Source organism: Pinus tabuliformis, chromosome 4_1 (genome assembly GCF_031772625.1).
Source record: "Pinus tabuliformis cultivar Carrire ecotype Pingquan chromosome 4_1, CPIR1, whole genome shotgun sequence".
Lineage (NCBI taxonomy): Eukaryota > Viridiplantae > Streptophyta > Pinopsida > Pinales > Pinaceae > Pinus > Pinus tabuliformis.
Window position 1 is genome coordinate 413608103 of NC_142303.1, and position 26929 is coordinate 413635031.

The following is a 26929-nucleotide window of genomic DNA, read 5'->3' on the forward strand; positions in this document are numbered from 1 at the left end:
GGGTTGTCCAGCTTGAGGAACCATCTGTACACTTGGCTGCAACACCTGTTGACCCTGTGATGGATCCCACACTAACATTCCAGGGTATTGACCCGTAACAGGTTGAGGATACTGAGATCCATAACCAGATTGAGGGTAGGATTGATAATTGTAAGGTGCAGTTCCCATACTTGGAACATATGACTGACCTTGAGGCGGTTGATAACCTTGACTTGAGTATTGACCTTGAGGTTGATAACCTTGAGGTAAATACTGATACTGGGGTTGACCTTGACCTTGAGGTTGGTACCCTTGAGGTTGATAACTTGGGGTTGATACCCTTGAGGTTGCCATCCTTGAGGTTGCCATCCTTGAGGTTGATATTGATACTGAGGTTGACCTTGGGGTACATATTGAGGCTGAGGTTGACCTTGAGGCAAGTATTGCACCATAGGTACATACTGACTTTGAGGTTGCCCCCCAGGCGTTAACTGCGGTTGCCCCCCAGGCGGTAATTGGCCACCTTGAGGTTGGGAAACGGGAACTGAACCTGACATCATGTAAATGTCTCCTACACCCAATGGTATATTACCACTGTTTCCAGCAAATAACCCATGATCAACGGGTTGAGGAGATGCCCCCGCAAAGGTACCAGAAAGTGACTGATACCCAGTGGGAACAGAAGGACCGCCGTGTAAAAAAGATTCAGGACTTTGTGTAAACACGGACGACTGACCAGACATATTTACAGGAGTATGAATACCTCCAGGTGGAAAAGGAGTACGAGGTGTAGAAAAACCGACTGAGTTGTCTAAAAAATTGGTTAACGCAAGGTACCAAGAAGTACTTCTAGGAGGACTGTAAAAGATGGATTCACGCTCCCTTAGATCAATAGTAAGTTGACCTTCAAGGTGAGAGACACCTATATCTTCTTCTGGAGCAAGTTCTTCTATAGCAATCAAACCAGAAGGTAGATTTTCGGTGATAATTCTTTCTATTCTCGGTGAATCAGAGACACTAGAAGTTGGAGTAACAGGTTCGGAAATTTCAGGTTCTTCGCCTGTTTCACTGGCAGATGAAAAACTACCAGCAAGCTCGGAAACTGTAACAGTTTCGGGATTGTAACCTGTTTCTAAACTTTGGTAATCTGGATGGACTACCAAGGAAGATTCTCCTTCTTCAGGTGAACCTACTCTACTATCACTAGGAGGAGTTACAAGGACCTTTAACCCTTCTAAATTACCGGGGTCATCTCGAGGAGGGGATCCCCTAAGTCTACGGGATCTTCTCAACAATTCGGCCACAGAAACAACTTCAGGAGACTGGCCCCGAAGTCTACGGGACTGTCTCGGTAATTCCGCCACAATTAAAGATTTTTAACTACAACACACGAAAACAAAGTAAAAATTTCAAATCAAACCACCTAAAGTCTTCTAAAGAAGCAAACAAATTTGAAGCACACGCCTAAAGAATCTAGAGCGTCAAACCAAACACAAACAGTAGTCTTCCGGACCAAAAGCGCTAGTTGGTGATTAGGCCCAACCTCGCAGGATTCAGTACAGAAATGGCGGGTGGAACAGTTACCCCGGCAACCTGCTTAATGAATAGACCAGCACAAGTTCCTCCACTTTAACCGTCTCGAAGTGAAGTGAACCCCCCGGAAAATCCAAGTGAGTATAACCGACGTCTGCTCCAGGTACAGTGGGACCTTCCCTCCACCGTCACCTCGGTAGAACCCTAAAGATTATGGTCACTAAAGTTACCAATCACAACAATTACACCTGGGGGAACAGTCTAAACTCCGACAGCACGCAAGGGCAGAGTAACAAGCTCAATCCCCTTACCGGCTCCTTGACAATAATCCAAGGTTTACCGATAAGTGACCCCTGGCTCCTCGACAATGGTTAATCCGAGGTTTACCGTTTGTAATACGTACTGTCTGGCGTCGTTCCCAACGAGGGGGGAATGATCCCCTCACTGGTTCGGACACGAGCTCGTGCTTCTCCTTTAAGAGGAGCTTTCCCAGAGTATAACTGAAACAATTGGATTTAATCTACTCAAGATAAACTATCTGTTTGGTTTTGTAGTCTTGGAGAGTTAAGTACTCACCTACTCCAAGACCCTAGCCTAAGCTATGTTGGTGTTTCAGAGCCCTAGAAAAATAAAAATTACTAGATTGATTTTAATTTAAGCGTTACTTTTAAGGTTGTTTCTTAAGTCAAAAGGTGATGGAAGTGAAACCAGTGGTGTGTTGACTCGACTCGAAACCACTACAAAATGCACCTAGGATGATTTACCCACTACTTTACTTTTTCGATGAATTGCTTAACTAAAAAGTTGAGAGAATGCAATCTTTATAAAAGCAACTTCTTAATTGAAGACAATCAAAGAAACAATTCGTTTGTCTTTTCAAAGCATAAAAACATGACCGCTCTTTACATGCACGAAAAAACTCTTTTTCTCTTTCAAAAACAAAAAGCTACTTGAAACAAGACTTTTAAAGAAGATGTTTTTGTATTTTTCTTTTAATAAAGCAAATAAATCTAATATAACCAAAAATCAATCCTAACAACTATTAAAATCTATGAAAATTCACTCATAAGCAAACTAAAAGATAAATTTACTCTAAGCAATCTTAACGAGGCCAAAACCAACAATGATTATTCTAAGGTGTTTTACTTGATCACAATCAAATCAAGGACTAGCTTATTGCAGAACCAAAAACTAGTCAAAACAAAATTCTAATCTTTTTGTTCTTTTGTAAAATGGAAATCAACACTTTATAAACAAGTAATTCGAAATTTGACCCAAAACAACTTAAATGGCAAACTGCTCACACAAGGAGACTTTACGACAGGCCCGACTTCTAAGAAGGCTGACTAACCAGAGAGATCTAAGGTTGGACAACTTTCTACCGTCAAAATCACTACAGGACCTATTGAAAAATCAAACCCTAGGCCTAAACTTCGTTGAAAACCACTAAAACACTCAAAGCTCACAAAACAAGTTCAGGTGAAAATTTTTGACAGGGTACTAAAGGATCTGGGCAGAAAACACTAAGAAAAATCAAAATCTAAAAGCAATTAAAGCAAAAAATGGAATTTTCCTAAATTTTACAGGAAGACGCAGGCAACCCGTTATAACAGGTGCGGGCCCGCTCTGTGCAAACGGCAACAGCGCGTCCAAAGACGCACTGTGCAGTACTCAGAGGATGCGTCCTTCTGGAAAAGTTAAGAAAAACCAAATCTAACTAAATCTAAAGCTAAGCCACCCAAATACTAATTCTCACAGTCAAAAACCAGAAAATAAAAATGATTTTCTCAGAGCAAAGTTCACACAAAGGAAAAGACTTTCTCATTAATGGATTCCCCAGTGGAGTCGCCAATTTGTCGTGGCGGAAAAAGTCGTTTGTGCGGACACAACTGACCTCCCTAGGAGTCTAAACTCTCTAGCGACAAACAAGACAAAATGGAGTGATCTTTCTCTAAATATACCTTTTAAAACATGAAAACTACAAGTGTTTAGGCTTACCTTATTCCAAAACGCTGTTGTTGTAGTCCGTCCTTGCCGATCCGGATGAGCTCCTCCTTCAAGTCAATTCCTGCAACCACAAACAATCAAACAATTACCAAGCACTTGCATTTCATATAATAAAACATATATTCAACATGCAGACCAAGGAACACATGAAATAACTCATTAACACAAGCTATTGAGAAAAATAAACCAGTTTGTATTAATAACGAAACAAAGAAACTCTTACAACCTGGCCTTGGTGTTGTGCAAGTTCCTCCCAGGGTCCATCAAGGGTTTTCCTCTACTTTGACAAAGCTCACCCACTTCCAAGTAGAATCAAGCAAAGACAATCTCTCCTCACAAGGTTCTAAATGGGAGTCCTAATTCCTGCAGCATTTACCCAAAGAAAATGTATAGCTCCAACCTCCTCTCCCTCTGGCTCAATGTCTTTATTTATAGTGCTGTAAAGAGGTTATTCAGGTCCACCATCAATGGGATAATCCCCCTCTTTGGGTGGGATAGCTCCCTTATTGATGGGATAAGTTCCTCCTTAATAGAGATACATGAACCAACTGGAGGCGCATCCAATTCATCAAACCGACCTCTAGAAAGTTCTAGAAGTAACCACAAGTAACTTTTTTTAAGATGAAACTCGCGCATTTTGCCTTTTACAGAAGGACGCACCTATCCCTTAACATACAGAGCGTCCAAGGACGCAACTTTTGTGAACATTGTGAGCGTCCCCGTAGGTAAGGCTAGAGAGAACCTGCGACCCCAGAGATAAACACATTTTTTACAAGACTTTCTCTCTTCTTTGAGTTTGAGATGGATAGCAGAGGCATAAGACTTGCCTAAGAGGGTAGCATGACTGTTGATTTGAGCCATACTAACTGTAAGTAGTCATGGTGACATTTTTTAGTGTAACACACATCTTACTGAACCTATCCACAACTACATACAAATAATCATGACCCTTTCTAGACTTTGGCAATCCCCCAACAAAATCCATGGAAACACTTTCCCAAGGACGAGAAGGAATTGGCAATGGAGTATACAAGCCTAATTTTCTATTACTTGGCTTGCTTGTAGCACACATAGTACATCCTTTAATATATCTAGAATTTGTCTCATTCATTTGTGGCTAATAGTAGAATCTTTGTAATTGTGCAACTGTTTTACTTACACCAAAATGACCTGATATGAGAGAAGTATGTGCTTCTTGAATTATGTTAACTCTTTCAATTTGTGGAATGCATAACTTTCCCAAATGATATAAGAGTTTGTCCTTTATGTAATAATCCAATTCTTCTACCTGCTTGCCATGACTTAAAGTTGCATATACATCCTTAAAATATGTGTCTTGAGCATATTGTTCTATGTAACTTTCATGAATTATTGAATTATGCTTAAGTATTGTGGATGAATTTATGATTGGTCTTGATAACATGTCTGTAGCCTTATTATGTATGCCCTTCGTATATCTGACAAGAAGATGAAATTGCTATAGAAAACCCATCCACCTGTAATGTCGTGATTGTTGCAATTTAGTTTGTGAGTGTAAATATTGAAGTGGTTGATGATCTGTATGTATGATTGTTTCTTTACCCATTATGTAATGTTTCCACTTTTTAACACTCTGAACTAATGCATTTAATTCTTTATCATATGTAGGATAGTTAACTACTGCTGATGTGAATGTCTCAGAATGAAAACGTATAGGCTTTTTGTGCTGCATCAACACTGCCTCCATGGCATATTCACTTGCATCTATCTCGATCTCAAATGGATGCTAAAGATCTGGCAGTGCTAGTATTGACAATATACTGATCCTTTCTTTGAATTTGTCGAAGGATTTATGCTGATAGCCTCCCCACTGAAACATCTGTTTCACACTTTTCAAAGCATGTAAAGGAGTTGCAATGAAAGAAAAGTTAGCAATAAACTTTCTCCAATATTGCGCTGACCCTAAGAAACTTCTAACTTATGTAGTAGTATTAGGCTTAGGCCAGTTTACAATGACTTCTACCTTAGAGGGATATATCTTCAATTCACCACCCCCTACTGTTGGTGACCAAGTGTCAAGCAGTAAATAGGGTCTTTTCACCTCTATTTACCCTACATTAATTATCAATCCAGGTACAATTTGTTATCTCAAGAGTGTACTCAGCCTGAGGCGGTCACTTGTCAAGAGTAATGCTAGTAGTATAGTGCTTTTGCAAAGGTAAATAAATGCTAGAAATAAACTCTAAATGTAATGGCAAGAAATTGAAATGCTTTGTAACTAAATCATTCATTTTAGGAAACTACAACACTTCATCAGTCAAGGGTGCAGTAACGATAACTCTTCTCTTTGTAAACTGATGCAATTGAAAAGCAATCAAAGAGAAGATCTCCAATCTAGGAACCATACAACAATAGTCAATGTTCACTACAGTTGCAGATCGTTCTGTTCACACCAAGGCAATTACTCGAAATGATAATTCAATTAACAGGAAAGGGAACAACAACTAATCTATTTGAAAAGATTGATCAGCAAAGCTTTAACTTAGAGAAATGAATTAAGTAGCAATAGTAATCTAAAAGAATTATGTAGCAACCTTTAACTCAGAAGTGATTTGAACAACAAACAGGAAATGGAACAACAAACTAAAATAAGTCTTACGAAATATTGAACAACAACTTGAATCAAATGTAAATGCACAGCAAACTAAATCAAATATTAACACACAACTAATCTACAATGATGGAAGCAGTAATCTGAGTTTCTGGATAAGGAATATTAACCATGGTAATAAAGAAATAGCAATTGCAGTTGCAATGGAACGGTAGTCCAAATGAACAACAATCACACTTAGAGGTAAACCGTAGCTGAATAGACAATAACATTGATCGGTAAATGCACAACACTGTTACTCTGTAAACGAATGGTAATGTTACATAGTAAAGGAACAACAATGTTTACACAGTAATGCTAATCTGTAAGGGAACAACAATGCGATATAATTTTAGAATGAATGGCATAACATTCCAGTTACAGAAGATAACCTTACTATTCAAATATGAATGAGATATAACAGAGCCAATACAAAATGATAAGGAACAATAGATTATTGAATGAAGCAAGTAAAAGAAATCAAACCACAAATGACTTGGAATTGGGAAATAATGGTACAGAAAGCAAGTGATCCACTAGGGCCAAGCCCTTAGCCTCCAGAGACGCACTGCTATGGTTACTCCATAATCAAAGATGGAACAGCAACAAAGTTTATATATTAATCATGAAAGCGGAGTTATAGTAATCACTCTTTAAAGAGAGTCGATGATCAAAGTTTGGTTTACAACAGTAAATTCTATAAAACAACAATAATCGACCCCTTGGGCTAGCAACACTGTCCCTTTTTATAGCGGTCAGGAGGAAATATCAAAGATACAGATATTCTTAAGGTAGCGATCCCTCAGGATCAAAGGATCCTGATGGATTCACCATATCGTTATTCCTCAGTTACCTCTTCGTCCTCTTGCACCGATTTGGTATTTCTTCTTCCTTTTCATGGCTCATGTGCTCCGATCTGGATTGCCTCATCTGGATATAGTTCCTTATCAAAGGGACAATAGTTGGTTTCACCTTGTCTATTCCTTTGAAATGGTGATCTTCCATTTTCTTCATTTTCTGCATGGAGAAAGGTGATAATTAGTCATTTTACATTACTCACAAATCTCTTAAACTTTATCATAATCCTTCATCATATGCCCATTTCATAATGTAAAGAAGTTATGAATAAAAGGAAAAGATAATGAAATAAGTGGCAATTACATACCTTTTCTAGTGCTCAACACACCCCCCTGCTTACCCTTTTTCATGCCCTCATGAAAACATTGTAATTGACATGCAAGGTAGTTAGGGAATAGCCTAGAGAAGGGTCCTCAGTCAGTGGTCTAGAACCATGATTCCTAGCTAAGAATTCAAAAATATGCCCTATCTGACCTTCAGGCAATTCATATAAGGCTATATATCCTGGTACAGGACACCAAATGATTGGACTTCAGAACCTATAGCCTAACCAAGATGGGCCTTCACTCAAAATGAGGTCACGATAGATACCCAAGCGGTCAGAAGCTAGCTTAAAATTCTCATAATTGAATGGTTCTCTATTTTGGATATTCTGATTGGAAGTCTGGTATCGGAATTTGGCTGCTGCTATGGCAAGGTCTTTGATGGTAAATATGTATTCTACCCCTTGCCGAATGACTGTTGTGTGAATAGGGCCCAATGTCTAGATCACGCCCTGAGTTCTCATTATGCTCCTATGTTTATTCCATAATTGAAATGGGTCTCTAGGTTCACCCTGTGGAGTACTGAAGAAGGTATGTTTTATTGATTATTTTGTCATCTTTTCTTTAAAGACTTATAATCCCTTTGCATCATGAACTAGGTAATTAATAAGGAAATATGGCAAAATCTATGAGAATTGTATGTAATGCAAGATAACTAATAATCGCCATTTTCTTATTTAGAAAAAGGAAAAAACGAAAGATTGTCATCCCAAGGAAAAAGATAGAGCATAGTTAACTGCTGTCCCTGTGGCAGGAAAACATATGCAGACACGGTAATCCAAACTAAAGCATATCATCCAAGGAAAGGAAAGGAGATATCGAATTGGCGCAAGAAAACAAAGGGATAACTGGAATTAACAGTTTGGCAAATCCCTCAGGATCCTCTGATCTTGAGGGATCGCAATCTTAACTATTTTTGCATCATGGATATCTCCACCCGACTGTTATAAAAAGGGGGTAGCACTGCTAGCCCAAGGGATAGGTTATTGTTACTTTTATGTAATTTCCGGTTGTATTCAAAACTTGGATCATCGAATCTCATTGAGCAGTGATCCACTGTAACTCTGTTTTAAATGCTTTAATATAAATCTGGTTGCTGTTCCATCTTTGATTCTCGAATAATCTCAACCGGTGTATCCCTGGAGGCTAAGGGCCTGGCCCTGGTGGAACACTTGCTCCTGTACCATTATCTTTAGTTCCTATGTGGTTTTTGTTATCAGCTTTGATCGGTAATCTGGTGTGTTTTGTTATTTGATATCACAACTCTATATATTTACAATATTGTTCTCTGTAACGGGGAGGTCGTATTATTCATTCTGACTTTATAATGTACTGTTGTTCCTTTAAGTAACGTAACCTTACTATTCTTTACAAAATGCTATCGCTGTTCAATTAACAGAGTAACCGGGCTGTAATATTCTTAAGTTGGTATTACTGTATTCGTCTATGGTTGATACTTCATTACGATTGCTGTTCAATTGACATTGTTGTTCCATTATGAATTGCGATCGTTATCCTTTATAACTGAGATTAATGTTGGTGGTATCGAAGTCAGATTATTCTTTCTCTTAATATCTATGTGTGTTGTGTGTATTTCGGTACTGTATATTAACAATTGGCTTTAAGCATTGTTCTGTATTTCATTTCTAATTGGTTTCCATTCCATTTCTATTTTTTGTCCGATTTATTCTTAGAGTAAGTTTTGATCTTTAATTTCTGTAGGATACAATTACTGCCTTTATTTCCTTAGAGTAAGGTTTCGTTGATACTAGTTGTTGTTTCAATTATAGTTGCTATTCCATTTCTTGTTGTTTGTGTTCTTATTGCTTTGGTGTGCAGAACGATCTGAAGCTGTAGCGAGCATTGACACTTGTTATCTAGTTCCCAGATTGATGATCTGTTCCTTGATTATCTTTAAATTACATCAGTTTACAGAGGGATGAGTTACTATTACTGGACCCTTGACTGATAACCCGCTTAGTTTTTCGAATGCATGATTTAGGCTTTAAAGTGCTTTGCTGTAAGTAGATTTTCTTTTAAGCATCTATTTACTCTTGTATTTTCTTAAGCACTATACTACTAGCATTACTCTGACAAATGACCGCCTCAAACTGAGTACACTCTTTCAGATAACAAATTGTTCCTGGATTGACAAATTAATGCGAGGTAATTAGAGCTGAAAAAGACCCTTTTTACAGTTTGACATTTTGGCGTTGTTGCCGGGGAAGAGTGTAGCCATTTGTTTCTTTTCCAAAGTAGTGTAAGAACCTGTTAGGAAAGAACTGGGTTTTAAAAATGGAAGGTAAGAACCTGCGTGTGGAGTATGTAATAGCCCTGCTCCCCTGCCCGCTTTCCTATAGATTTGTTGCTGTTTTGTTTGGGTAGAATCTAGCAGTTGATTTGTGTGCATGACTAAGCAGAAAAAGCTAGAAAAGAATCCCAAACCTCTACCCAAGCCTGATAAAGCTAAGGGGCCGGTGACCCTTGGCCGATCGACCTTTATAGATGAAATCCTTAAGAAAGCAGAATCTCAGCCTTCAGTAGGACCTAGAAAAGTTACTTCTAGACAGCCTACTAGTTCCCTTTAGGCTACAAGATCACCATCTGTAGCCTTTGCTGAGGTGCATAGTCAAACCGAAGAGCAATATTTTCAATAAATTGAAAATTCTAGCCCAAAATCATTGCAGGAAGGGAACCTTAGCAATCTCTATGAAGGAAGAGGAGAAACAGGAGAAGCTGAAGAACCAAAAACTCCTTTTGGGGTAATTCAGCCATTAAGCAGCCTATATTAAGGGAAGTGTTGCAAAAATCATTTATAATGAAGTTGAAGAAATGCAAGAACCTGAATCCCTCCAGACATTAGGCACTCTCATCATCCCAAATAAAGGAAGTGCTGTCAAGGCCATTCCTATTAGAGCCATTCCCTCTCGACAACCTAGGAATACCCTCCTAGATATCCCAGAAGGCTATTGGCATATATTTGACCAAATGGCCCAAAACCAACCCAACACCCAAACCTCTACACTGCAATACCCCATTGTGGATACTGCAGCTAATGCACCTATGAAAGCAATTCCTCTCGAGCATATCCCTACATTTCATGGCCTTACATTAGAAGATCCAGATGCATTCCTGTTTGAATTCGATGTGCTGTGTAGAGGATATGACTATACCACCGATCCCCAGAAACTAAAATTATTTCCCTCTACATTAAAAGGGGTTGCTTTAAGATGGTTTATGGGATTAGGTGGTGGTGTTATAAATAACTGGGATCAAATGAAAGAGTCCTTTCTAAAAAAATATTAGGACTATTGCAGGTCTAGAGAGTTAAAAGATGAAATATTCCAGATGGTAGCTAGACCAAATGAAACATTAGAAGAGTATGTTGAATGTTTCCAGTATAATCTTCAAAGATCTCCTGATGCATCATTACCCTTACCTAAAATGTATTAAAAACAACATTAATTAGGGGAATGAAGGAACAATGGATTGAAACACTAAACATTATTGGGAAAGGAGATATTTATTAGGAAAATTTTGCTGACATTATTGATTTATGCATCAGGAGCTCGAGAGGCAGCACAAGACTAAAACCAACAGAATATGATTGGTCTGTAAGAGATAATAGAATTTTGGCAGAAGGAGTAACTCGTGCAGAAATTGGAAATTTATTAGAAAATTTTAAAACTGACATATTGGGGACACTGACAACACAACTTGATATTATGCAAGCCAAGCAAAAGCAAGCAGAGGTAGAACAAAATTTGGCAATCTTCTATCCCAGATGCAGGAAGAAACATAGCCATACGGATTGTCCATTAGATGTAGTCCAAGTTTGCGCCATTTGTACAAAGGACCACGCTATAGAGAGCTTCCCCTCACTTCCTGGATTGAAAGCAGTATACAATGAAGTAGAAGAAGAGCCAGAATTGGTGTATCTACTCAATCAGCGCCATCAATGGCAGCCGCAAAAATCAGGTATGCTTTCAGACCCCGCTTCTTCTTTCTAGCCTCCACAATATCATGCTCAACAATATAATACGATGTGGAAAAATCAACCTCCCTTCCCGAATTGGTCACAACAATCATTCCCTTCATCATCTACATAGCCGAATCAAGCAAGCCAGCCCAATTGGCCAAATTTTCCCTATACCTCACCATATTGGCAAAACAATGCTTATCCACCACAATGGACCCCTCCTACTTCACAGAGTCAAACCTGGCAGACAAACTGGCAAAGACCGATGAATCAGCCAGTAGGAACCATTCCACTCCCTTAACCTACACTGCTAGCCCTACAACAAACCCCCCAATCTAACTTAAGACCCCAACTCCCAGCCCAACCCAACCCCAATCCGAATAACAGACCGGTCTAGTCCATGCAAATAATCGAAACACCAGAGATAGGAACTAATCTAAGGGAGTGTAATGACCTTCAATTAAGATTGGGGCGTATCATTGAAACAGATGGAGACAAAACAGTTCAAGTTGAAAACCAGTTACCTATAAAACAACCGTTACAAGAAGAAGACATGACCAGACAATAAATTCATGATCCAGCAACCATATCCTCTCCTCCATTCCCAGAACGCCTAATTATACCTTGACCTATACAATATCCTGATTTTGACATTCTGGGAGAACTACAAAACCTATACATAAAAATTCCACTCCTCCAAGCCATTCAAGACATCTCGATATACGCCAAGACTATCAAAGAATTATGTATAAACTAACCAAGGAGGATAATAACAAATAACCCAAAAGTCCAAGTAGTTGGCACTTTATCTAACTTATTATCAAGAAAAGAAACACCCGTTAAATATGAAGACCCAGGAAATCCAATAGTAACCGTACAAATCTATGGTCAAACCTTCTCAAATGCATTAGTTGATTTAGGAGCTGCAATTAATATCTTAACAACCACTACTTGCCAAAAACTGGGCATTACATCAGTAGAAACGACCTCCACTTTATTAGAACTGGCTGACCGATCTGTGGTTAGGCCAGAAGGCACGCTACATGATGTTATGGTAGCCCTTGACTCCTGGGAGTATCCAGCTGATTTTCTGATAATAAACCTCAAAAACTGACTTGATGGACATCCATTGATCTTAGGCAGACCTTGGCTCGCAACTGTCGATGCTTATATTGGCTGCCGACAAGGCAATATGACCATAACTAGGGGGGCAGATATTAAGAATCTTGCATTATACCCCCAGCGCAGCCAAGTGTCACAATAATAAAAACTAACAAGCATCCTGTATCATACCTTACCGAAAATATTAGATCTCCATTAACCATACAAGAGGCCCTTGATTTCAAAGACCACACAGAAGATGATGCCATTAATAATTTCATTAGCCAAGTTGAACCCAGATCTCACATAGAATGTCACATGATAGAAGCAGCATTTGATAATGAATTAGAAGAGGATCCTCTTAAAGAGACACACGATCAAACAATACCTACTACTTCTGTTTCACATAGCAAAATTGTAGAAATTGAGCCAGGAAAGACTTTAAACATTAATGCCAACCTGACTTCTGAACAAGAAAAGAAGCTCATCCAACTATTGAGGAAATATAAAGAAGCATTTGCATGGGACTACCTTGATATGAAAGGAATTGATCCCCAATTATGTACACACCACATTTACATAGAAAAGGATGCGAGACCTGTTCGCCAACCACAAAGGAGACTTAATCCTCATCTAAAAGACGTTGTAAAAGCTGAACTTCAAAAACTTTTAGATGTTAACTTCATCTACCCTATCTCCAATAGTAAATGGGTCTCTCCACTTGTTGTGGTACCAAAGAAGAATGGAAAGTGGAGGATTTGTGTAGATTATAGAGAGCTAAACAAAGCAACACAAAAAGACCACTTTCCCCTTCCATTCATCGATCAAGTATTAGACACTCTGGCAGGAAAGAAATTATTTTATTTCTTAGATGGCTTCAGTGGATACAATCAGATTCAGATTGCCCCTGAAGACCAAGACAAAACCACCTTTACTTGTCCTTGGGGAAAATTTGCCTACAAAGTTCTACTTTTTGGTTTATGCAATGCTCCTGCCACATTTCAAAGAGCTATCCTCAGCATTTTTTCAAATCTAATAAATGAGGGGCTCGAAGTCTACATGGATGATTTTACACCATATGGAGATGATTTTGACCCAGCATTGGACACACTGGAAAAAGTCCTACAGCGCTGCATTGCCACCAGGCTTTTCTTAAGCCATGAAAAATGCTATATGATGATGACTGAAGGACTTATTCTAGGCCATTATATCTCAGCAGCTGGCATACAAGTAGACCCAGCCAAAATTCAAATAATTTTGCTAATTCCCACTCCTACCACTCAAACAGAGGTACGCAGTTTTCTTGGATTTTTTGGTTATTATAGAAGGTTTATAGAACATTTTTCACATATTGCTGCACCTCTATATGCACTGACAGGTAATGCTGACTTTCTTTGGATAGATAAATGTGACTGTGCTTTTCAGGATCTGAAGAAGTTTGTGTCCACAGCCCCAGTCCTTCGAGGACCAAATTGGGACCTACCATTCCAAATTTCATCAGATGCCTCAGATACAGCTATTGGAGCAATCCTTGGGTAGGAAGAAGATAAAAGACCATATGCAATTTATTATATTAGCAAGAATTTATCCCCTATTGAATTGAATTATACTGTCACAGAAAAGAAATTTCTAGTTGTAATACATGTTGTTAATAAGTTTAGGCACTACATTACTGGATATCCTATTATCTTGTATACAAATCACTCTGCCATAAAATACTTAGCAAATAAACCAGTCACAAATGGTAGAATAACTAGATGGTTGATTTTATTGTAGGAATTTGATATTACAATCAAGGACAGACTTGGAAAAGAAAATCCTGTAGCTGACTTTCTCTCGCAAATACCAAAACCAATGGACACAGCAGCAGTTGAAGATCAATTTCCAGATGATAATTTGTTTATTGTCACTGTTAAAATACCCTAGTATGCTTATGTTGCGAATTACTTAGCAGTAGGTAAATTACCAAAGCATCTGACCCCCAATGAATGAAAACAGATTGTCCAGTGAAGTGCTCGATTTTCCTGGATTGGGGGCTATCCGTTCCATATAGGAGCAGATATGCACATCAGGAGATGTGTCTGGGAGGATGAAATTTTTGATGTTTTAAAAGCTTGTCACGACGGACCATGTGGCAGACACTTTGTCAATAGGAGAACTGGACATAAGGTGTTGCAAACAGGGTATTATTGGCATACGATCTTCAAAGATGCAAAGAAACTTGTTCAAGCTTGTGACAGTTGTCAAAGAGCAGGATGCCCTGGTCAGTCCGACGAAATGCCCCTGAATCCACAACTGGTTATTGAACCATTTGAGGGATGGGCACTTGATTTTGTTGGTCCAATTAACCCATCCTCAAACCAGAAAACATATATTCTGGTGGTAATAGAATATGTCACCAAATGGGTTGAAGCAAAGGCATTGCCGAGAGCCACAGAGGATTCTATCATACAATTCCTGTTTCATATATTTGTGCGATATGGCCTTCCAAGAGACATAATTACAGACGATGGACCACAGTTTGCTGGTAACAATATTGTTGCAACACTTAACAACTATCATATCCAGCATAAAATTACTACTCCATACCACCCACAGGCAAACGGTCAAGTAGAAAGCATCAAAAAAATAATAGAAGCAATCTTGACAAAAACCATTGTGTCACATAGACGCGATTGGGCTACAAGATTACCAGAAGCCTTGTGGGCCTACAGAACAACATGGAGAAGCACTACCGGTTATTCACCATACCAATTGGTGTTTGGAAAGCAACCCATTTTTCCAATAGAAATCGAAATCCAAACACTACGAACAACACAAGAAGTCAGTCTAGAGTTAAACGAGGCAAAGATTAATAGGTTACAACAGATCAATGAGCTAGATGAAATCAGGCTCTCTACCCTTCAACACACTACATTAATCCAACAACAGCGAGTTAAATGGCATGATGCTCTCATTAAAAAGAAAGTCTTCTACTAAGGAGATTGGGCACTCTTATACGATTCCAGGTTTCAGGATTTTCCCGAGAAACTTCAGACTCACTGGCTGGGGCCATATGAAATCCAGAAGGTACATGATAATGGCATCCTTACTCTAGTCACTATTGACGGATCTGGACATACATTTAAAGAAAATGGCCACCGAATTCGATTATACCGCAAGCCACTTACTCGGGAATCCTTCTATCAACAACTACGCAAAGACTCTGATATGCAAATTTTACAGGAGGAAGAGAAATCTTCCTCACCTGTGATTCATTAAGTGATTCACCTGTTTTTACACTTTGTACATAATTTCTTTGTTTTTGTTAAATCAGTTTCTGTATATATTTGGTGAGCTCCAGTATTGTAGCAATAATGCTACAACTCCTGGGGCTTCCTGTCTCTTAATTTTATCAACCCGGTAGTTCGTACAAACTTGGAAGCGACGGTGCTGTATGCACAAGTACTAGCCCTTGTCGCAGCTGTCACTTGGTCAGCTGGCACAAGTCCGCTAGGGCTTAAGCCAACTTCTATAGGCTCACAGAAGAAGCTTTATCAATGATGGATGAAAGTTAACTTCAAAGAAAGGCTACTCTACTTGACAAACTGAATCAAAAGCAACTTAAAGTATGTAAATCTATGAAACCCTAATTTAACTAGTCTATCCTCTATAATGCAAAGAATGTGGGTGCAACTCTTATGAATGCTGTCATTGCCTCTAACAAGTATGAATGCATGGGTCTAAGCTACTGGCATCATGAGGAATGTGTTTTCGTGTTTTTCCTTTAAGTGTGTGGAGTGATTGTGACCTTGGCCTAACTAGGGTTTGATTGTGCAGGTGGGATGGAGATGGAAGGAAAGTGTGGGACAGGTTGGGGAGGCTTGGAGAGGTTCCTAAGGATCCTCAGCACCCATCCACAGAGGTCCCTCACGTTCAGAAGCTCGGCAATGAAGTGAATGGCCTCCTACAGGAAGGCTGCTGGGAATTCGACAGGATACTCTGTTTTCTACAGGATGGCTGTGCACGTCTACAGGATGGTTGGTCGTGGAGATTTTAGGAGTGGATGGAGTGTTGGAGTGGTGTGGGAGGCTAAGGGAGATGGAGATGGACCTAATGATGTCTTAGGAAATGGCAAGTCAGACGAAGGAAGGGTGCATGCAATGGGTTGATGTTTTGGAAGGGTGAAATCAACGAGAGTGAAGGAAATGGAGCGGTACGTGGAATGAGAGAGTTGGAGGGCAAGTGAGTGAGGTAGAGGATGAATAGAACTTGCAGGTGGATGGAGAAAACGACGAAGGAAGTGGCTTGAGAAAGAGCAGCGTAAATGAAACAAATGACCTGTGCATCAAAACAAGAGATTCATTAACCTATTATGCCATGAAACCTACAAATCCGAAATGGAAAACAAGAAATGAAACTAATGCGTGAGAGTGCAGTATGGATCAATGTCGAGAATATATGAATGGATTTTCAATAAAAACGTTCATGTGGCAACTTGCGTGGAGATGAAACGACTGCTATTCTTTTTGGTGGCTGATCATGGTCTACACCCCAATCCCAACGGTGAGATGGCAGTGAGCCTTTTGCAACCTGTTTTTGATGGAGCTCCAAGAGATTTATTCTACCAACCTATCAAACTCGAATACTGAAAGCAAAGCATCATACCAGTCCTATCTATGCTAGTGAAAACAACTAAACCAACAAGCTGGAAATCCGAATTGCATAGGAAACTAAACAAACTCAAGTGCTGGAACTAATGGTAAATGCATTACAACACGGAGGAGGACTATGGCTCTCAGGTTGGGCCCTCACCTGAGAGCTATAGCTCCTTGAGAAAACTCAGAACTAACTCAAAAGTGGCCTTCTTTATTCATAATCTGATAACATGCCAAATTGGCTTACAAAAGAGAACGAAACTTGAGCTGTGCTCCAAAATTACAATAGTAATACGAGAGTTTCAACAACCTAACCAAGGCTAAGGCTTCTATACTTATACAAAACGATGCTCCAACAGATATTCATGATTCTAGGAGCTCGGCTGTTCAATCTATAGTTTAACTGCTGATCCTGTAGGATGGTCATAAATGCTGTTTCCTGTAGAGCAGTTTTGAACTGCTGTTCCTGTAGAACAGCTGGCCGTGTATTAAGCTCGGAGGGAGGCTGAAGTGGGCTCGGAGTTCTTGGTGAGGATCACGAGGAATGTCCCCCAAAACCGTGGACAACCTCTCCTTATGTCAGCAATGCCAACTCGTTGTCTCCTTGCCACCTTTTCGTTGTCTTTTGCTCCCTTTTAATGCCAAAACCTGGAATCACAATGCATTAGCTACGTGGATAAAGTGCCTATCCTTTCTCCTACAAAAAACATGAATAAACTAAGAAGTGTATGCATAAACAATAAAAATGAATGGTTTGAGCAAGAAAAATAGGCCAAAAATGAGCCCAAATTGTACCAAAATTGGGGCTCATCATCACCCCCCAGCTGAACCATTTGCTCATCCTTGAGCAACCTTGCCCCTGCTCCTTGTCCTTGGCCGAGGACTCGGGACCGGAACAGGCTGTTTCTTTTCTGCTTTTGATGGTCCTGCCTTTTCTGCCCCTGATGGTGATGAGGGTGATGCTTCCTTCCCTTTTTCTATTTCCTTGAGTCGGGCTTCAGAAGGCGACTGGCCTATCTTTCGTGTCCAGGAAGTTATTTTTGGGCTCCCTTTTTCGGGGGTAGCTGATTGTTTAGAGGGGGTTCTTGCAATGGGTGAAGTAGGTACATCCCCTGAAGTGGTATGGCCACTGGGTGAAGGCTGTGGCTTGCTTGGGGACATCCTCTTGCTTCTCGTGGCTTCAGGTGGCAGAGGGGTCTCCCTCTCCCTTTTCTCTTTCGGTTTTGGAGGAGTGCTGAGGACAGCCAGTGCCGCTGCTGCCTCCTTATCGAGGATGTCAGCCTTCTCTTTCTTGTGTTTTGCTTTCTCGGAGCTCCTTGTAGAGGGCCCCTCCTTTTTAAATTTCAGGCTTCCTGTGGAAGACCCTGCTTTGCCCGCTTTCGGGCCTCCTGTAGAAGATTCCTTCTTTGTCTTCGGGCTCTCTAGAGGAGGCTGTTTTTCAATGACCTTCGGGCCTCTTGTAGGAACCCCTCTTTCCAGCCTAGTGATTCTTGTAGGAGCCCCTGTCTCTGTCTTTGGGCTTCCTGTAGAAGCCTGTGGTTGTACTATCGGGCTTCCTGTAGAAGCCTTTATCTCCATCTTTGGGCCTCCTGTAGAAGCCTGTTTCCCAGCAATTTCCAAGCTTCCTGTAGAAGCCTTGGTCATTGATCTTGGGCTTCCTGTAGAAGCCTGCTCCTTACTGATCTTCGGGCTTCCTGTAGAAACCTTTGCCTTTGTTTTCGGGTTTTCTGTAGAAGCCTGAGTTTGCGTTTTCGGGCTTCCTGTAGAAGCCTGTGATTGCGTTCCTGCAGATGCAATTCTCACCACCTTCTCTTGCCTTGTTGCGTGGCTTTTGCGTTTGGCTTTGACTGCAGAAGCTGACGAGGTGCTTGGGCTGGCAGGGGCCACCTCAGCTTTGACTGCCCTGCTCTTCAACCTCTGTTCTCTTGCTGATAGGATGAGGGTGTCCTCTTTGACTTTGTCATCTTCTCCCTCCTCCTTCTTCTTTCGTTCCTTTTTCTGTGCTGGAGCCGGAACTTTTTGGCTTCTTCCTTTCTTACTCCCGGCTGCCGGCTCGTCTTCTTCTCCGTTAGAGGATTCCGCTTCTTCAAGCAACATTTTTATGTTCCCCGTTCTTGATAAGTTCCTAAATGATTCCCAAGCGAGGGGAACTTTATATGAGCGGAGAGCATCCTCCACGAGGAGCTTGACTAGCCCATGGTGGGCTATCTGGTCCGGAATTCCGTCCTTGAGCTTGGTGGAACACTCCATTAAGGATTGTAGTAGAAAGTAAGGAATGCTCAACCTCTGTGCTGCAGGGAGGTCAATCTGGTGTCTTAGTTCGTTAAGCAGCCTGAAGTGATACGCATATACAATGCTATATCGGCCCTCACAGGTGATATATTTCATAATTTGTAGACTGACTTCGTTCCATGGCGGCAACAGGCTTGCCCTTTTGACTCCATTTTTGTCTTCGGTGAATGACTCTTCCGGTGGGAAGAACTCCTTCTTTGCTTGCTGGCTCTACTTCCGCTCTTCTTTGTCCCACGACAGACCCATGGGCAACTCTGTAATCCGACTGATTTGCTCGGGGGTGAGTTTGAGGCTGAGACCTCTGAAGGTTACCGTGGCCAACGTCTGTGATTTAGGCTGCAGAGCCTGCAAAAATTCCTCGGCTACTTCCTCATCGTAGCCCTGTAGTTTATCACAGAAAGGCATCCATTGTGCTCTAGTGAAGAGCTCAACCACTGCCGGGTTTCTCCTTAATGCATTTGAATTAGTGGGCTCTCGCCTGATAAACCCACCAGGCATGATGAACACAGTGTTTGTACCAGAGGTGGTGGATACACAGGAAATTTGGTCTTAAAGACAGAACATGCAATGAATTTTCAGACCACAGTGTGATTATACAGCTATCCTGTAGGAGCGATAGTATAGGCACGGCAAACCAAATTTTTTTTATGACCACACTGTGACTAATTGCCTTGCCACCTTTTAAAAAACCAATTGCGGAAGGAGTTGCAGGGTTACCTCTTTTCTGCCACCTTTTTTTACGTGAAGACTTCACCTTCCTGTAGAGCCGCGTGCCTGTAGAAACTGCTTCCTGTAGGACGGCGTTCCTGTAGAAACTGTTCCTGTAGGAGCAGTGTGCAGGCTTCGGGAAGAGCTTTTAGCTGGCTGGCAGTCGAGAGGTGCTTTACTAGCGTTCAGGTAGCCGAGAGCTCGGCGTGTCAACATGCAGAGGTAAGCAGAGGATCTACTCGAGTTTTGAAGTGAGGTTGATGGAGATACACGCTTAATCGAGCCGATTAGATTTTGAATCGGCGCAGCTCGTGGTGCGGGGGTGAGCTGTCCCCGCCGGACCGTTGGGTGACGTCACCCCTCATCCGCCTGCACATTCGTTTGTTGCCACATTCATTTCCACAGATCTGCCGTCGCCCTTTTCGGTTAAACTTCACTTCTCGGTTGACGGGACTGATCTTCACGTGCTTGCTGCGTGTGTCTCTCGTCGTGGCTTCCACCTCGTCCTCTGACTATCCCTTTACTAACCGACGTGGCCCATCACTTGCCTTTAGGCCGCTCAACCATTCACCTTTATGCCATGCAAAACAAATCGAAGTAATAATCATGCAGTTTGATGGAGAGAAGGATTAGAACACTTACCTGCGCGCGGCTGCACATGATTTCCAGATTTTTTTAGCGATGGATCCACCTGCCGCATGTGGCTGCACATTCCTGTAGGCTCGTGGTTACAGGATGCTGGCGATGGAGTGGATGGATCTACGTTCATGCGCCCGTGTTTGATCTCAGATGGCGGTGCTGTGAACGGTCTTCACTTGAGCAGGTCGAACTGTTACAGGATCCCCGCGAGGGGTCTTGTCACCGTTCTTTCTTCTCGGGTGTATGCTGCATGCTGGCGGTTCTGGCTTCTCGATCATGATCCCAGCGCTTCTGATGTATCAACATGGATGTGGTATGGTTCTCGGTGCTTAGTTTCTCTTTGACAGGTGCTTTCTCACGAGAACTGATTACTTTGGTGTGCTGCTGCAGGGATCTGGGTTGCATGGCGACGAGGGTGGTGGAGGACGATAATGGCAATGTTCAGGGGTGCCATCATTGACATGCATGCATTCAATCCACTCCTCAGTCGCTAGATCTTCATTTGAAACACATTTTGGCCATCGTAACCTTCTACAGGAAGTTTCCTGTAGAACACAGAGCTTCCTGTAGAAATTTGGCACTTTCCTGTAGAAGATCCACGTCTTCCTGTAGGAAGACTGTCTGTTCCTGTAGAAAAACTGTATCCTCCTGTAGAAGATCCAAAGCATGATAATAACTGCACATACCTTAAAAACATTGCTGTTCTTGGAGGAGGTGCTGATGACATCCTTTGCTAGCATGATGAAGGCCCCTGGCTTGGAGTGGAGAGGCTTCTTCTCCTCCATAGAACATCTGCATGCAAACCTTTTTATTGTGCTGATTGTTTTTTTCTCTTTTTTTTTTTTTTTTTTTTTTTTTTTTTTCTAGAAAGACAATAGGAGCGCCTCGATGAGGTTTTCACCCCCACTGCCTGCCTTGGGTGCCTCAGAGAGGTTTTCACCCAAGGATCTTTATTTTCCTCTTTTTTCTTGAAAGACAATAGGAGCGCCTCAATGAGGTTTTCACCCCTACTGCCTGCCTTGGGCGCCTCAGAGAGGTTTTCACCCAAGGATCTTTATTTTTTTCTTTTTTTTTTTTTTTTTTTTTTTTGTGTGTGTTTTAGATCCTTCAGGGTATGCCCAAAGTGGATGCAGAACCCTTCTCTATGACCAAAACAGATTTCTCCATAGTGCTGATAAACTCTTGTCTTGAGAGAGGTCTTCTATAGATCTTCAATCGGTGCCCATTTACAAGCATGGGAATGGATTCCTCATCAATGGTTCGAATGAGGACAGATCCATTGTCATGGCACTGTTCCACCACATATGGTCCTAGCCATCTGGTTCTCAACTTCCCCTTGAAATCTTTGAATCTGGAATCATACAACAAAGCCCAATCTCCCGGCTGAAATTGCTTGTCATGGAGATGTTGGTCATGCCACACCTTCCTCTGAAGTTGAACCACCTCTGAGTGAAGGAGGGCCTGCATGTGGTGTTCATCCAGTCCATTCAGCTACAATAGCCTTTCTTGATGTGCATGGCTGAGATCTAGGTCTAGCTGAGCTGCCAACCTCAAAGTGTTATACTCAAATTCAATGGATAGCAAAGCTTTCTTCCCATAGACCAGCTCATAAGGTGTGAAACCGGTGGTGGTCTTCCAAGTGGTGTTGTAAGCCCATGTGGCTTCAACTAAGCGATCTGCCCAGTCTTTTCTGCTGCTGTCTACCACTTTGGTCAAGATCCCTTCTAGAGCTCTATTGGTGACTTCCACCTGCCCATTGGCTTGAGGATGATAAGGGGTGGAAGTCCTATGCTTGATCTTGTGATGAGCCAATAGATCTTCAACCAAGTTAGAGGTGAACTGGCTCCCTTGATCGGTCACCAGCTCTCTTGGGTAGCCAAACTTGTAGAAGATGTTCTCTCTTAAGAACTCAACCACCTTTTCTTCAGTTGCTGCTTTGATTGCTTTAGTCTCTGCCCACTTTGTCAAGTAGTCAGTACACACTATGATGTAGGATCTTTGCCTCGAAGAGGGATTGATTGGGCCCACAAAGTCCATGCCCCACTTCTCAAATGGCTCGAGAGTCACTTGAGGTTGGAGAGGCATCTCATCCCTTTGGGTCGGTTTCCCCATTCTTTGGCATTGGTCACACTGGCTAACATATCTTCTGACATCTTGATGAAGTGTGGGCCAATAGTAGCCTGCCTGCAGGATCTTGAAGGCAGTTCTCTTTGCCGCAAAATGTCCTCCACAAGGCCCATCATGACAGGTGAGGAGAATGTCAAAGACTTCCTCCTCCCTTACACAATGCCTTAAGATCTGATCGGGGCCAAGCTTGAATAGGTTGCCCCCAATCCATGTAAATGAGGCACTCTTTTTGATGATTCTGCTCTTCTCTTTTGAAGAGAGGTGCGGAGGAAACTGAGCTGAAACAAGGTAGTTTGCTATGTCAGCAAACCATGGAGAGAGTACTGAGATAGCAAACAGATGCTCATCAGGCATCTGGTCATCCACCATCCCATCTTCATCTGCAGACAAATCCAATCTAGACAAGAAGTCAGCAACAACATTTTCTTTTCCTGGTTTATCAACAATGGTTAGATCAAACTGCTGCAATAAAAGTAACCATCTAATAATACGAGCATTCACATATGGTTTATTCATCAAGTATCTAATAGCAGCATGGTCAGTATGTACAAAAGTCTGGTAACCAGTAATGTAATGTCGGAACTTGTTCAGTGCATGAACCACAACTAAGAATTCCTTCTCGGTTACAGTGTAATTCAGCTCTGCTTTGGACAAGTTTTTGCTAACGAAGTAAATGGCATATGGAAGTTTTTGCTCAACTTGTCCTAAGGCTGCACCTATGGCTTTGTTCGAGGCATCAGTGTGGATGTGGAAAGGTAGGGCCCAGTTTGGACCTCTTAGGATTGGAGCTGACACTAACTTGTCTTTTAATTCATTCAAACTCTTCTGACAATCGTCAGTCCAATTAAACTCCACATCTTTTGCCAACAAACCAAACAACGGTGAGGCTAACTTGCTGAAGTCTTTAATGAACCTCCGGTAGTATCCTGCTAATCCCAAGAAACTCCGGACATCCCTTACTTTTTGAGGAGGTGGAACCCTCTTGATGAGAGCAATTTTGTTAGGATCCACCTGCAATCCTTGAGAAGAAATGGTATGGCCTAGCACTGTCCCTTCAGTCATTAGGAATTCACATTTCTCAGGGCTAAGGGACAAGTTCATCTTGATGCACTTGGTTAGGACCTTTCCCAAGTTGGACAATGCTTCCTGGAAGTTGGCTCCATAAGGGGTAAAGTCATCCATGTAGATTTCCACTGCATCATGGACCAACTCCGAGAAGATGCTCAAGACAGTTCTCTGAAAAGTAGCAGGAGCATTGCATAGCCCAAAGGGAAGGACTCGGTAGGCAAAGGTACCCCAAGGACAAGTGAAGGTGGTCTTATCTTGGTCTTCCGGGCTGATTTGGATTTGATTGTACCCGCTGAACCCATCCAGGAAAGAGAAGAACTTCTTTCCTGCCAGTCCATCCAACACTTGATCTATGAAGGGTAGAGGGAAATGGTCCTTCTTGGTAGCTTTGTTCAGCTCCCGGTAATCTACACAGATCCTCCACTTCCCATTCTTCTTGGGAACCAACACCAGAGGGGACACCCATTCACTATCTGAGATGGGGTAAATGAATCCGGCGTCCAACAGTTTTTGCAATTCTTCCTTGACAATGTCCTTAAGGGCTGGATTCATTCTCCTCTGGGGTTGCCTAACTGGTTTACAATCCTCTTTGATGTATATATGATGGGTACAGACCGAGGGGTGGACTCCTTTCATCTCCTTATAGCTCCAAGCAAAAGCATCTAAGTGGCTGGCCAATAGGCTACACAACTCCTTCTCCTGGGAAGGAGACAGAGAGGAGCTGATCTTTAACGCTCTCTCAGGGCCGAACTCCACACTTTTGACTCTGGGAGTTACAGGGCTGGTTGTACAAAGGTCCACTAAGGGGCTAGCTTGGGCATCCTCCACCAACTTCTCTAAAGATAGTGCACTGGAAGGTGGATTCTGGATCAGGGTCTCAATTAAATCATCCTCGGTAGGAGAATTTCTTCTAGCGGTATCTAGGGTGCACAGAGGTGCAGAGTACACCTCGTCTTCCTCTCCGTCCTCCAACCAGAGTGGTAAATCATGCTCTAAAGAAGGTTGGGCAGGAGGGTATAGGACTAGCTGCTTGGACATGGGACCATTTTTGATGGTCATGTTCCCTGCCCGACAACTTATGTAAGCATCTGCAGTAGCTAACCAAGGCCTCCCCAAGATGAGAGGATATCCAGTAAGCTTGGCCTTTGGTTGCAGGACCAGGAAATCTGCAGGGTATTCCCAAGAATCAATTGAGACCAAGACATCCTCCACAATCCCTTCGGGAGTCACGGTGGAGCGATCTGCTAACTGCAGTACTGTCGAAGTCTTTCTCAAGGAACCCTGAAGATTGAGTTTAAGCATGGTATCCCTGGTCATCACATTGATGGCTGCCCCCAGATCAATCAAGGTGTGGGGGATAATGGTGCCATTGATGTGTACATCTACTACAGGACTTCCAGGATCTAGGTATTTTGGGCAGATGACTTGTCCTAGCATAAGGTCAGACAGTTGTCCTATGACGTTGATAGTTGAGGCATCTTTCTTCCGTCTGCCTGGGTGTTTGAAACACTTCTCCTTAATCAGCTTGTTATATATTGGCACATCCTTGATGGCTTGGAGAAGTGGGATTTTAACACACAACTGTTTGAGCTCACCCAAAAGCTCATCTTCTTCTGGGTTCGGTTGTGTGGTGGCGGTTAATCTCTCAGGAAAGGGTGGAGTAGGCTTTGGTCTACTCTCCTGATGGTTTTCCTCATCCTCTGGGGGAGGAGGTTGGCGATCTGGAAGAATCTTTCCAGATCTAAGATTGATTTCCTGGATCTCCACAGCATAGGTAGGGCACGAGGTCTCCCCAGTATATACCTGCTGAGCCTGTCTATTGTTGGGGTTCGGGTTCGGTTGAGCAGGCATCTGAGGTTGCCTTGGAGGAGCAGGAGGTAAAGGCTGAGGTTGAACTAGTGGTGGAGGCAAAATGGCGGGAGGAGGGTTGTATTGGGGCCTCCACCCCGACTGAGGAGCACTCCATTGAGGTTGCGACTGGGTATGTGAGTGATATGGATGAGAAGTAGGTTGAGTAGGGTACTGAGGTGGATAAGACCATGGAGGAGGCATTGACCAGGAAGGATGAGCAGGGGGACCCCAGGAAGGCATGGGAGTCAAGTGGTTGGGGTTGTAATAAGCTTGAGATGCCCCTTGCATCCCCTGCTGATAAGGTCTAGATCCTTGAGGCCTCCTTTGGTTGATGAAGTAGAGAGGTTCAGTGGGGGCTTCAGTTCCCTGGTACATGGCTTTAAACCCAGGCAAGGTTGGACACTGATTTGTTGGGTGGTCCTCCTCACAAACGAAACACACTTCAACCGAATGCAATGGACATTCGTTCTTAGGGTGTCTTCTGGTGCACCTAGGGCAGAAGACAGCCAAGGCTCTCTCAGCTTCCTCTTTCTTTTGCTGGATCCTGAATGTGTCCAGCTGCATGGCAATGGTATGTCTCACCTCACTCTTAAGATCTTCTAATTGGTTTGTAAGCTCATGTTTGGAGAAAGGGACACCGGTGGAGAGGAGGTTTCCTCTACCTCGTTTTCTAGCTGCCCTGGAATGATTTCGAAACACAGTTTTGATGTCCTCATAAGGCAGTTGGTAAATGTCCCCCCCAGCTAACATGTGAAGGGTGTCTAGGAGATCTTCAGGGACTCCTCGGAGTAGAACCAACTTGAGGGATTCAGGGTCAAGTGTGCACCTGGCCCGTTTATAGCTAAGTTGGAACCTCTCCTCATAGTCCTCTAAAGACTCATCATTCCCCATGGTCATTCGAAAGATTTCTCCCTTGGTTTCCTTGGACCTACAATAATCCCTATACTTGGTATTGAAGGCTTGCTGCATCTGAGCCCAAGTGGTGATGCTATTCCCAGGTAATCCCATGAACCAATGTAGTGCTGCATCCTTGAGAGTGGAAGGGAAAAGCTTCAACTTTTGCTCATCCTCAGTATAGTCGTAGGTTCGACAAAGGACAACAAACTCAAACAAGAAGGTATCCGGATCCTCAGTGGTCAGTCCATGGAAGTGAGGCAAGGCAGAGGGGCTAATGTTTTTCATTTTCATATCCCCATTG